The sequence below is a fragment of the Sapajus apella genome, unplaced genomic scaffold (genome assembly GCF_009761245.1).
Source record: "Sapajus apella isolate SASKATOON/1434 unplaced genomic scaffold, GSC_monkey_1.0 scaffold49, whole genome shotgun sequence".
NCBI classification, from domain to species: domain Eukaryota; kingdom Metazoa; phylum Chordata; class Mammalia; order Primates; family Cebidae; genus Sapajus; species Sapajus apella.
Genome location: NW_022436989.1, coordinates 8752928 through 8767155, shown reverse-complemented (window position 1 = coordinate 8767155; position 14228 = coordinate 8752928). Strand labels below are relative to the sequence as shown.

Genomic DNA, 14228 nt, shown 5'->3' with positions numbered 1-14228 from the left:
ATGATACCAGGAAGGTTGGCTGGCATCAGCAAATACTGTATTATGAGTTTAGTGACTATTTACAGGTGGAAATCTGGTGTGATTTATTTTACCAAATTGTAGTTCTTTCCTTTTCTTTTCTGACTAGTCACAAATAATTTATTTCAGGATCTTCTCCAGAATATTGCCAGAGGCCAGTCTCAAACTTAACCATTGTATACATACCAGAATACTTTTATTAAAAATTAACAAATTTGTGTTTTTCTAAAACTACGTAATCTCTACTTGTTCGTTCTTTTGGCCCTTGTCTGTTCTTTATGGATCAATATTATCAAAGCCACTCCTGTTCCCACAAGCAAATAACAATTCTATGTAATGGAAAAGACATTAAATCTGAATTCATGTTCCTCTTACTAGCTATATAATGGATGATTAAATCATTCCTTTAAACTCCTTTCTCCTTTAGTAAAAAGGGATAAAATACTTGTTTGTTTGTTTGTTTTAAAGAGTACGTAAATATCTGAAGGCAACTGTTATATTTTCTTCTGATAGGTATCCCAACAAAATGCCTTCAATATTGATATTATTATTAATATTCTAGTATCTTGGATGCAATTCACCTAAACACGGAGAGTTTAATTAACTTAAGTAGCTACATGCTTTCAGACTAGCTATTTTCCCATCATGATCTCACTGCTTTCTAAGCTATGTTTGGTCTCTTTTCTCCTAAAGATTGTTCTACCCAGGGGAGAATACAGATTCAGAAAGGAATTCGTGTACTTGTGTTTCTCTAATCTCTTAACATTACTTAATTTTTAAAAGAGCTCTATCTTTTCCTATTTACCTTCTTGTTCCAAACGGGATTAAAATCATTTGCTATCTTTAATGTTGTTAAACATTTTCTTTTTTATCATTCTCCTCCCTTCCCTTTTCTTTTTTTCTTTTCCGGTTATCATTGTTCTGCTTGTCCTTTCTTGTGAGATTCCCCTGTCATCTTTCCTTACATGCTTTTTAAAGAAAATCTCTAGAGTGCGGTGGGACAGCCTCATCCCTATCTTTGCAACTTCGGTATCTCTCCACTTTTTCCTTATTTAGTTAGGTGACAGTGGTGCATAATAACCTATTCTCTCTCTCTCTCTCTCTCTCTCTTTCCTTCTTAGATTTTCATTCCTCCTGAATTTTAAAAGCCTGGCTAGCAAGATTATACCTTTCATTTTATTTTCTGATTTAAAAAAGTCTGTGTGTGTGTGTGTGCTCTCTCTTAGATTTTTCATTCCTCTTGAGCTTTAAAAGCTTGGCTAGCAAGATTATACCTTTAATTTTATTTTCTTATTTTAAGCATGTGTGTGCGTGTGCGTGTGCGTGTGTGTGTGTGTGTGCGCGCGTGCGCATGCACTTCAGTGTCTTCCTCATGGATGCTTGTCTCATTTTCTCCCAAGGTGTAAATGTCCAGGGAAGGAAAAGTCACGTCGTCCTCTACTACACTGCTCTGCAGAGACTCACTAAAAGTGAAAAAGTGGATGCATCAGCCTGTTCCCTAGAGAAAGGGAACTGAAGTCGTATATTGTAACTGAACTGAAGTTCATTCATCGATAAGTTGTGCCCAAGCAATCGACTTCCTTTCAGTCCTTCTAAGCAGTCCAGGGAAACCAATTTAAAAGCGAACACAACAAAACTAACCGACGGGCAAAATCTACCCTTGAAGCGCCGCGGGGGACACAGTTTGGGAGCAGGTGAGGCCGTGCTGGGCTGGTGAGGGCCCCTCTCTCCTGCTCCGTGTTCCGCTTTCAGCCAACCCCCCCAGGAGCACCCTGGGATCTCCTCGCCCCCTGCCAGGCGGAGAACGCGGAGCCCGGAGGGCACGCGGGAGTGGAGCTAGGCGCCAGCAGGGCAACTGGGCATGCTCAGAAGCCTGGCAGGTTTGGGTCTCCGGCAGGCAGCCTGAGCATTACACCAGCTCTCGCAGCCCCGGGAGGAGGAGGAGGAAGAGGAGGAGGAGGAGGAGGAGAAGGAGGAGGAGGAACGCGAGGAGGAAGGAGAGGAGGAGCGGCCAGCAGTAGCCACGACCGCCACCACCAGGCAGAGGAAGAGTTCCTGGGGAGGAAAAGGCCCTCCTCCTCCTTGGAGCGCCTTCTCCAAAAGCGTCTGCTTTTGGAGAACGGGAATACAGGATAAAGAAGGAGACGGAAAGAAGAAGAGAAAAAGTGAGGGGGGAGACAGAGGAAAAAGGGCGTGAACAGAAAGGGCCGGAGCGTGCAGGCGAGCCCGGGGCGCGGGGGTGGCACTGCCGAGCCGGGAGCGCTGGCGCTGGGGCAGGTGCCGCGGCCGCTGCCCGCAGGCGGCATGTGACGCGCGGCCGCAGCTGCCCGCGGAGTGAACGCTCTCAGACAGCGGAGCGCACACTGCCGGGCCCTCGGTGCCAGCGCGGATCCCCAGGCTCCTCGTCAGTCCGCGGGGCGGCAGCGGCGCTTGTGGGAAGACCGGCGATGAACCCAAGGGCGGCTCCGGGCAGGGGCGCGCGATCTTAAGGACAGTCGCTCCCTGAACGCTGAACGGGAGGAGACGAAGGGACGGTGGACCGGGCGCTATCCGCGCACCGGGCAGGCGCGGAGACCCGCGTGGGACAGACACCTGGAGCGCAGCTGCCAGGTAGGGACGGCGTCCGCCACCCAGGCGCAGGGCAGAGCGGGCGGCGGCAGCGGCCGACCTGCTTTCCTGCTTATCTGGTTGCGAAAGGAGGAAAAAGTTTTCGGGGTGGGTGGGAGAGGTCTCGTTTTTGGAGTTCGAAGAAAGGGACTGGGGAGAAGAAGGGAGAGGCCGTGGGTCGATTTTGGGAATGGTGGGGACTTGAATTCCGACAGCGCGATCTGGGGCGGAGTTGGCGTTCGGGACTGACTGAGGGTGGGGAACGCCCGGTGACACCCAAGTGCCCCGAAAGGGACGGGAATCGTGCGAGCGGCGCCCGGGAGAGAGCCGGGGACGCCCCACCCCGCTCTCCCTCGCTTCCATTCTCTCTTCCCCGGTGCCGGATCTGAAGCACCAAAGTGCGGGAGCACGAGGAGCCACCCGGCTCGGGGTGTGTTTGTGAGCGCGCTCGTGCGCTGAGCGTGTGTCTCCCGTCTCCGCATTTGCTTTCCTGTCAGTTCTAAGGAGGCTGGAGCAGGCGCCCGCCAACCTCGCCGCGGGGCCGCAAGTTCGGATTGCATTTCACGGGACGAAAAGGCAAATGTGGCACTTCTAGTAACACTTGGGCGAAGGTACCTAGCCTAGCGCGCATTTTTACTGACCCGGGGACAGTCTACACTCGCAAAGCAGCGGCCCCTGGACTACACGGGGTCTCCTCTTTGGAGCACTTCCCCAGCATAGCCTGTTATTAGAGAGATTAATTTCTGCGTGTTTTTTAAACGGCGGGGGCGGGCGGACAGTTGACTCCAGCGGCAGAATTCACTTGCCTACTCCGCGGTGTGCGTGTTGGAATTGCGATCCTGTTGTGCATGCTGGTGCGTGTGTGCGACTCTCCTTGCACGCATTTGGAAGTGGCAGAGGCAGCAGGGGGTTGGGAACGGCATCCATATGGACAGATTTCAAGAATGCACAAACCTTCATTTGTCTGCAAGTATTATTTGAACCTGTCCACAGGCTGCAAGGATATGTCCCCTCAATGCCCGCCCGTGTTCATGTTTGCTATGTGAAAGGACGGCCCTCTTTAGGACAGAAATGTATTTATCAAAGCGAGGTGTTAAGGACAGTCGTTATTTCACAATATGCTTGGCACAGACTTTTCCTTTCTCGCCAGCCCTCTGAGTTCCAAGACAGAAAACCTGTCCCCTCCCCCCATTTTGGCCTTGCAGGTTACTATTTGAAACATATTTTTTAAGTGGGTGCAGTGATTATGTAGTCCAAATAATTCCATATTGTGAGATCATTATATTGCATGAACGGTTCATCACTATTTCCTGTGCTTAAAACAATGCCCAAGTATTTACTTAAGAGAGACTACACATAAGAACATATAGTTCAGGAAGGAGAAAGCTAAACCTAGAGCAGATACCTGCATGTAGGCAGGATTGTAGTGGTAGCACGATAATAAAAAACTAAGGTATTTTTGTTCCAAATGTCGTGGGACAGATGAGGTGCTGGGTGCACCCTCTTGTTATAAGAGCTGATATTTCAAAGTATACATGTGAAAGGAACATGCCTGCTTCAGTGTGCATTCCAACATGCCACGGAAATGTAGTTTACATCATAGCTTCTATTGCTGAATAGTCTATCTTTAGATTTTGTTTACTTAGTTTGTCTCATTAGCTTAACACATAATTAGCTATTGTTGGGCTAGAACGCACGTTATTTTTGTAGTGGTTTCCATATGGAAATATAACGTTCACTTTAATTACTAATTTTCAAACAATTACATTGCCGGTCTGATTTAGAATGTTTCTCTAGGTTGGGGAGTATTACGAAGATTGAACGTAGCATGAAAATAGCAGTGTTGAAATATTGTGTTTTAAATAACGTTGGGTCATTATTCAAATGAACTCGAGAGCTGAAAAAGAAACTGAGATAAAAAGTAGACTTGGAAAAATCTTTGTAAGTTTTCTGCGTGGAAAATTATTGTGAGGGAAAAGTGTATTTTGGGAAAAGGAGCAAGTGTGGAATTGGTCAAGTTTTAAAGAAAGAACAAGTGTTATAATGAATAGTTCTGTATTAAACCTACATTTAGGCTTATTTAGGAAACTTTCCTTTAAAATATAGAGAAATCTACGATGCATATTCATTACCCTATTTTTATTCTGGGGTAGGGGGAAGTAAAATGTCACTTCGAAAGTATTATTTACTTCGGAAGATTATTTAAGCATGTGTAAAAGTTCTTTAGTGTGTACCTTCTCATTTTTTCCTTATAAAGACAAATGATTTATTTTCTTAAAGAAAATTTGTATTTTAAGTTAGAGTATGGAAAAATGTGAAGTTCTTTTAATGATGTGTTAGCCTCCAATTGCAGGCAACCTGTTGAAAGTGAGCGTGGAAAAAATGTGAAGTTGGCAGAAACAGAATTTCTTAGATTTGCACTTGTAAATTGAATAGACAGAAAGTCAAATGATACGGTTAAAAGCGAAATGACCTTATGTATTTGTAAATTATAAAGTAAGATATTTTTTCAGATTTTTAGCTAAAATCTCTGTCATTTTCCCAGCCAACATATTGTTCTTGCCTAACAACTTTGTTAACATTGGCAGCCTCAGTTGCTTACTGCTAAATGCCCTGGACATTTCCAGGGTGACTATTAAGAAATTGGGTCTTGTTTGCAGTGCCGGGAAGTTTACATGGGGAACAGCTGTGGTGTAGTGGCACTTCAGATAGGAGATGAATGAACTGTGAGTCACATGAAGATGGAGGCTCTGATCAGTATGCAGAGAAGCGTATCTGTCCTTCACTTATGGAACCTGATTTTATAGCATAAGATGACTAATAGCATTATTATCACCCTGTGATTTTGAAGGATCAGTAACTAGAAATGTTGTCTTTTATACAACATGTTTGTGAATTTAAAATGCATTCTCCTTACATAAGAATATTTGAAAAGGTATCTATGAGCCTAATAAAATTTTAATCAAATCCCTCTACCATGTTTACTTTTAAAAGTTAATCAGCATAATAAAATGTGCCTTTATGCTTGATCATCGAATATAGTGTTTTCCTAGATGCACTATCAGTGAAGGGCTCCATAAGACTTTTCATCTGTAAAGTTCCCAGCGCCTGGAGGGCTCTGTTCACCTGCTACTTCCCTAGCAGTTTCATGACCCGGGCAGTATAGATGTGCATTAGTGTTGTCTTCAAAACAAGAAATAAAAATAATCTTGGGCTGAGCACAGTGGCTCATGCCATTAATGGCAGCATTTTGGGAGGCCAAGGCAGGAAGATTACATAAGGCAAGGAATTTAAGATCAGCCTGGGCAGCATAGCCAGACCCCATCCCTACAAAAAATGTAAAAACCTAGCCAGGCATGGTGGCATGCACCTGTACTCCTAGCTACTAAGCCGGATGCAGTGGGAAGATAGCTTGAACCCAGGAGTTCAGGGCTGCAGTGAGCTATGATCATGCTTCTGCTCTCCAGCCTGTGAGACAGACCGAGACTCTGTCTCTAAATCACTGCCCTCATCATCATCATTGTAATTTTGGTTTGGTGAAGCAATTGAAAATATTAAACCATAATGTGGCTTATGCGAAAACGATGTGACCTTCTCAAGGATTTCATTCCCCATTGTACACTCGGAGACCATAGTAGTTGCCCTGTCCACACCATGGGTTGGTTTTGAGGATCCAATGCCTGTGGATGTGCTTTTTGAACAAACTCTAGGGCACTATGAATGCAGTGGTCAACTGGAACCCAGAGCCGCCTCAGTACCCCATGATGGGAAGCACTGAGAGCCAGTGCGTAGTGGCCCTCTGGCTCAGTTTTTGGCGTCTGGGTGTTGTTTTCTATTCAGAAGTTTTGGCAGCTTGCAGATTCCCCAGCCTCTGGCGGGACCTCTTCCTTAGGCTGGCGATCTACCTTCTACCACCTGCTGTAACTTCCCGCTCATCCCCTCCTGAGGGCCAAGGACACTGGCTGACTGCACCTTCTTAGCTTCCTCTGCTGGGGCTGCAGCTGTAGCTTGCCACATTGACACAGCACAGGGTCCAGTAGTGATGACAGGAAGTCAACAGAAGGAATATTCTGAGTCCCTGCCAGCTTCTCACCAATTGTGCCAGTTCATCCTGAAGCCAACCGGAATATCAACACTTTGAGAAAAACAATGGTGGCCAAAAATTAGAAACAAAAATAACAAAAACCAATTTGACAAACAGTAGCTGGCAGACGCATCGTGGGCTTGGAGGCCTTGCCTTTCCAGCCCAGCTCTGCCTGGGACGCAGGAGCCTAACCCTTCTGTCTCTGCAAACACAGCCCACAGAAGAAGGGAGTCTGTCCCAACCCCAGTGAGCTCTAGCAAATCCCATGCCTCCCTCACCTCAGTTTCTCTAACTCCTGTCATATTTACCATTTCATAGGATGAGGCTTTGATTGAGTTTTCAATTTCCATTTTCAGTACTGGATTTAATGTCTGGCCTGGGAAAATTTTAGCTATGACCTTGGCAGTCAGCCTCGCCCTTGCCGAGAACTTCTCTCCAGAAGCAAGGTGTCTTTCTTTCTATTCTGTCTCTGATTCAACCTCAGTGTGGACAAACCCTCATACCTAAGGCACAGCTCCCCCCCGACAGTGCATCATTTCTGCCTGAGACTTGTACTGCCCGGTTCCACTTGACAAATACATTCTCCTTGTCTGTCATTGTTGGTAGGATCAAATCTCAGTTCTCCACACCTCTCCCAAGCAATGTAATTTGAGTGGCTGACTATCCACTACAGAATTAATCCTTCATTAGGTCATTTGTTCTAGTCCAGCCCTAGCCTGCTTCCTGTCCCCACTGCTTCCTTGAAATTTGGCATGCCAGCTGAGCTATGAAATAGACTACCTTCTGTCACCTCTAGCACAGGAAGTGGTGCTAATGTAGACATCCTGGTTCAGGCAGAATATCCACCAACTACGGCCATTCAGATAAAATTCAGGTGAGTTTAAACCAAGGTAAAATACTTGCAGCCTGTTTTGGAGAGAGTCCCCAGAGAAGGGAGCTACCAGATGAGTACTTCCCTACATTTATGGCTGCAAAGTGTTTTGGTGTTATTCTACTGAAGCCTTCTAATTTATCACAGGTAGCTATAGCCATAGAAATAGATACATATAAAAATATCCTGTCACTAAGATGTAGGAAAAAGGAGCTCCTAATAGCTTTGTCTACGTTTTTTAAGACTTGTCACTTTGGAATACATTTGCTCCCACCAGAATTGCCCATGGAATCTAGACTGGAGAGAAACCTGGTTACTGCTCTTAATACATATAAGCCGGTTCTTGCCCACAAGCACGTGAAGTTCCATCGAGCTAGCTCTCATTTCCTTTGAATGAATCCTAATGCAGTGGTATTTTATAGGCTTGGAATCCATATAAATATTGGCTGAGCATGGTGGCATGCACCTGTAGTCCCAGGTACTCAAGAGGCTGAGGCAGGAGGACCACTCAAGGCCAGGAGTCCAAGGCTATAATGTACTATGATCACACCTGTGAATAGCCACTGTACTCCAGCCTGGACCACACAGCAAGACCCCGTCTCTTATATATAAATACATTAATATAATCCATATAAATATTCAATAGTATTGGGTTTTTGGCTTCAAATCGACAATATTTTTGATGCTACTATATTTAAATATATATGCATAGTCATTTCAAAAGGTTGTTGAACACAGTCTTTTTTGTGATTCTTCAATTTTCTTAGTGCAAAATAGTCTAAAAGCACAACTGCTGTTGTAGGAGGTCTCTCAAGCCATTTACACTGAAAAGAAGTTCTCATACTTGAAATAGATATGATGGACCTCCCACCATTTTTCCTGTGCTCTCTCATTGTGTGAAGGGAGAGAGAATGGGAATCTGGAATGGCCATGATATTTCTTTCTACGGAGTCCTCCTTTCTCCTCTCCTCACCCCAGATCCTTCCCATCACGCAAGGACCTGCCAAACGCTTCCAGCTTTCCTTGAGTGCAGCTAGCATTCTGTTTTCCCTGTGATTTATTATTTTAAATCCTTTGATTCATTTGAATGTCAGAAACTGAAAATCAGTCTGTCTAAACAACTGCAAGGTCACTTCTCTCTACTCTGAATACTAGTGGCACTTACCATCTTAATATAAAGTTTGATCCTTAAGGATAGATAACCCAGGTAATATTTATTTTGATTCTCTCCAAAGAAGTTAACTTCATGAGAGTATATAAGTAAATATATAATAAATACATGTTTGAGTAGAATGAGTAAATCACCCAGTCACTTCATCTATCTACCTATCAATTATCTATCTCTTTATCCAATCGACCTATGTTCATTTACACAGGAGTTCTGTATATATCTGTTATCACATATTTCAGGTCAGTATCATCTAATGTGTCAGGTACCATGGACATTCTGTTTTGGATACACAGTAAGTCAAGGGCTCTGCTTTTTAGGACCATATGTGATCAATGTGAGAGCACCTAAACAAAACTGGGTTGGAAGAGGATGTTAGATGTTGTATGAATTTCTCAGGTCTTAAAACAACATAAGTTTATTTTCTCATAATTCTGGAAGCCAAAGTCTGAAATCAATGTGTTGGCAAGACTGCACTCCCTCTGAAGACCCTAGGGGAGAATCCCACCTTTCTTCCTCCAGCACCTGGTGGCTATCTGCATTCCTTGACTTGTAAGCACATCACTCCAATCTCTGTTCCTGTGGTCACGTTGGTTCCCCACTTCTTTCTTCATATCTCCTCCTGTATATACCTGTTTTATAAGTATATGTCTGATTGCAGTGAAGGCCCACCCAGAAAATCCAGGATAAACTCCTCCTTTCAAAAGCCTTAACTTCATCACATCTTTTGTCATATGAGGTAATCACAGAACCTGGAGATTAGGAGGTGGGCACATCTTTTGGAGGGACCACCATTCAGACCACTGCAGATGTCACTGATGAACAACTTTTGCCTTTGGACCGCTCTCTTGATGTTACACTGTGCAGTCTGTATGGTTTGAGAAATTAACACTCACCAGTGGTGAGTTCCAATTCACAGAGCAGTGAGATGCAGATCCTCTTTATATTGAGCCAAAAATCTCATTCTCCTTGTGCTTGTTTGCCTTCTTAATAATTCTGAGAATTACAATGAGAACACTTCTGATCTTTCTTCCATAAGAAAATCTTTAAAGTTGAAAAGTTTAACGTTATTTCAACCTGGTCCTATGTGCCACTTCTAAATTTCATGTTCTTTCTTAACCTTTTCATTTACACTTACTAATCAGCGATCACACTCCCCTGATGTCACTACAGCCTGACTTGAAATCTTTTGACTCCTCTCGTCCACATTTATGAGGTTTATAGCAATGACTTTCCCAAAAGTCACCTGTAATCTCTTAGTCACAAAACAGGTTCCTTGTCTACCCTGGTTAATCTCTTTTATCTTTTTCTATATCTTTACTATATATTTCTTTACAGTGCATTACATGGAAAGGTACAGAGAAGAATGAATGGTAATAAAAGAAAGGAATTAGAAAAGTGAGGGATTTTTTTTTATTATACTTTAAGTTCTGGGGTTCATGTGCAGATCGTGCAGGACTGTTACATAGGTATAAACATGCCATGGTAGTTTGCTGCCTCCATCCTCCCGTCACCTAATAATACCTATATTAGGTATTTCTCCCAATGTTATCCCTCCTCAATCTTCCCAGCCCCTGCTATCCCTCCCCTAGACCCCCCCACCCCCAACAGACCCCTGTGTGTGATGTTCCCCTCCCTGTGTCCATGTGTTCTCATTGTTCAACACCCACCTATGAACAAGAACATATGGTGTTTGGTTTTCTGTTCTTGCGTCAGTTTGCTGAGAATGATGGTTTCCAGATTCATCCATGTCCCTGCAAAGGACACGAACTCATTACCCTGGTTGATCTCTTAGCAACACCTTGAAACTCCCTTAATCTTTAGAGCATTATACCTCCCTGGTTCTCTTCTCTCCTCTGGTTCTTTTCTCTCCTTCCTGTTCTCCGCCCCCATCTTCTGCTGAGTGTAGGGCTCTCCAACCATTTCCCCCATACCGTTCCCCCGCCTCTCCTTCCGCATCGCCTCTGTTTCCACGGTTTCAAATACTCTTTCCATGTGTGGGTCACACTCACTCGCTCATCTCCAAGCCTGACTTGGCTTCAGAAAGGAGCGTTTCCCTGTCCTTGTTGGCTAGCACAGCCTTCGTCTCCTTCCTCATCCTGTTCCCCTCTTGGTGTTCCTATTTCTATGAATAGCATGACCATCCTACTGCTCAAACATATGAATAAATTAAGTAATCTTGATTTATTCTCTTCCCTCACCTCCCACATTTAGCCAGGTACTGAATTCTAATGATTCAACCAAGGAAGAGCTCAAACTTCTTGGCTACTTTCCTCTCCTGCTGTCAATATCTTAATACATCATTTCTGCAACTTTAATGTGCATTCAGATCACTTAGGGATCTTAATAAAATGCAGACTCTGATCCAAGAGGTCTGGGGTGGGACCTGAGAATCTGCATTTCTAACCAGCCTTTAGGTGGTGCAGAGGCTGCTTATCTGTGCTGGGACCACACTGAGAAGAAAGGCTTTAAGTTTTACCTTTATATCTTTTCTCCGTCTCTGAGCTTCCCAGATGATCTCATTGGCCATACTCTTGCCCTTGGGTCCATTTTATACAGATTACTCTTATTCAACCAAATGTGATCATCTTTCTCCTACCCTCAAATACCTTCTGTGACATCTCCTTCTGCTATCTGTTGAATGAAGACTAAACGTCTCGCATCAGCTTCCCCCTGTTTCATGGCTTGGGTTCGCATTTTGTGTTCAGTCTCAAGTCTCAAGGTCACTCTTCACTTTACCTTCAAGTGTCCTCATCCTCTGCCATGTTCTCTTGTTGCTTAGGATGCCGTTTCTGCCACATCATCAGGGGTCCAAATTTTAGCAATGTGTCAAGGACTGCTTGAAATGAATTCATCTTTTGTTACTTTATCAGAATCTCACTTTTATCACTGATTACATTCACTCTTGGTTTTATGTGTGTGTGCACATAAATTGTTTCAAATATCAGACTGTGTTCTCCTTGAAAGATGCTGTGTTTTGTCGGTCTTGGACTGCCTTCAAGTATCTAGTGCAGAGATTTCTTCATAAATACTCAATATGTACACTCACATATAAAACCTAGGTGACTTTGCAAGAACACATCTCTACAAAAATTATTAAAAATTATCTGGGTTTGGGGGCGCATGCCCCTGTAATCTCAGCTACTTGGGAGGCCAAGGCAAGGAGGATCCCTTGAGCCCACAAATTCGAAGCTGCAGTGATCTGTGATGGTGCCAACTGCACTCCAGCTGGGGCAACAGAACGAGATCCTGTCTTGACAAAAGTAAATGCAGTGTTTTTGTTATTTGTCTCCTTATGAAAGTAATACATGTGATACAAAATTCAAACATTATGGAAATATATATCAAAAGTAAAAGTCCACCATAACCCAATGCCCCAAAAGACAACTACCGTTCACATTTTGAAGCCATGACAGGGTTGTTTCTGATATTTTTCAACACATATTCTAACGTTTACTCTATAGCAAACTGGGATAATAATAGACTTTTGCAACTTGACTTTGAATGTAAATCTATCTCCCTCTTCTTAAAATCTGCAGCTTATTCCAGAAGATTGACTGATTTAACTGCATAAAAATCAATCTGCTTAAAATGGCCCAGCAATGCAGAAATATGTTTGCTTTGAATTTCTGATCACTTAAGTATGTCTTTATTCAGCGATTTCCCTCTCTGCTCCTCAGATTGTGCTAGACTTTGGATTTGTAACAGTAAAACAAAACACAAATACTACCCCGGAAGTTCCAAGCTATACTTAGGTCTTTAGGCTAATGTTGAGTGATGAACTGCTGGTGAGGTAGTAATCATTTATCTTTGATGCCAAATTAAAATTATCATGTTTGATGACATGCACGCTCAGATTGCTGAATTTTATATTGAAATGCAAGTTTTCAAATTCTTTTTTTTTTTTTTTTTTGAGATGGAGTCTCAGTCTGGTTCTGTCACCCAGGCTGGAGTACAGTGGTGCAATCTCGGCTCACTGCAACCTCTACCTCCTGGGTTTAAGCAATTCTCCTGCCTCAGCCTCCCAAGTAGTTGGGATTACAGGTGCCTGCCACCATGTCTGGCTAATTTATTTTTTAATTTTTTTTTTAGTAGACACAGAGGTTACCATTTTGTCCAGGCTGGCTTTGAACTCCTGACCTTGTGATCCACTGCCTGGGCCTCGCAAAGTGCTGGGATTACAGGTGTGAGCCACCACATCCAGCCAGTTTTGAAATTCTTTAGCTCCATAAAGAATGGGTGACTCATTGTGAATTCTGAATGTGTGCATATTTATCTATCTATCTAATACATATGTATAGGTATTACTTTTTGTTTCATGAATGGATATAAATATGGAATAAAAATATAGAAAATGTTGGAAAAGATATACCAAAAATTTTAACATATTTAATAAAACTACAATTTAGAAAGAAGCTGTAGGAAAAAACAAAAGGAAAACATCATGTAAGCTATGATTTAGAATGCTAGTAATTGGGGGCACACAAACAAGGCATTTGTTGAAAAGAAAATTCTTTTAGAAGTAAAAATCAATACTCCCTTTGGAATTTTGAGAGCTAAGTCTTCATAATGATGTATGTTTCCTACTGATGCCATATTTGTCATTTAAAAAATAGTTCTATAGTAGAACTCGGGAAAGTCATTTTCCTGGGTAGAGGAAGGACAGGCGTATGTTTGAGGGACCTAGAGATGTCAGCAAAGGAGACTATATTTATGGAGAAGAAACTTAAAAGTAGAATGTAACGCAATAAAAGGCTACAACTTTGAATCGATATGAGACTTTTGCAGTCTGGGTTAGTGAAATTATATGAAGAGTAATTTATTTATTTATTCATTTATGGAGATGGGGTTTCACTCTTGTTGTCCAGGCTGGAGTGCAATGGCACGATCTCTGGCCACTGCAACCTCCACATCCTGGGTTCAAGTGATTCTCCTTCCTCAGCCTCCCAAGTAGCTGGGATTACAAGGGTGTGCCACCGCACCCGGCTAATTTTTGTATTTTTAGTAGAAATGGGGTTTCACCGTCTTGGTCAGGCTGGTCTCAAACTGCTGACCTCAAGTGATCCATCTGCCTCAGCCTCCCAAAGAGTGCTGGGATTACAGGTGTGAGCCATCACTCCTGGCCAATATAAAGAATATTTCTGCATCTTCTATGAAACCCCTGAAAATGTTGTCCACTTTGTAGTTAATATGTCTCATGTATGGTATCATATGTTTCTTGTAGACTTTAATACCAGTAAAAATTGAACCTCCTTTAGAATAATAAGAGTAATTATCTGATAATATAATTAAACTATCTTTATTTCATTTTTTACATTGGCTGCTGGGAAACTCAGACCTAAAACTAACATTCAATCACAGTGGCCAGTTTTGCTTAGTTTTTCTATATACTACTTCCCTTTTGTTCTAGTATTTTTTTTTAATAATATAAGGATTCTCAGATTCTCTTTGGAAAGCAAGCAAGATATAAATTGGAAATA

At 42.9% G+C, this 14228-nt stretch overlaps 1 protein-coding gene across 2 annotated transcripts in view; it reads left to right on the top strand.

Annotated features, from left to right (window-relative positions):
* The first annotated feature begins 2557 nt into the window (after positions 1 to 2557).
* Positions 2558 to 14228, top strand: part of CHRM3 (cholinergic receptor muscarinic 3) — a 507932-nt gene continuing 496261 nt past the window's right edge. For both annotated transcript variants that reach the window (XM_032242257.1, XM_032242255.1), the window contains exon 1: positions 2558 to 2628. The gene's annotated coding sequence lies outside the window, so the exon portion shown is untranslated. The remainder of the gene's footprint in view (positions 2629 to 14228) is intronic.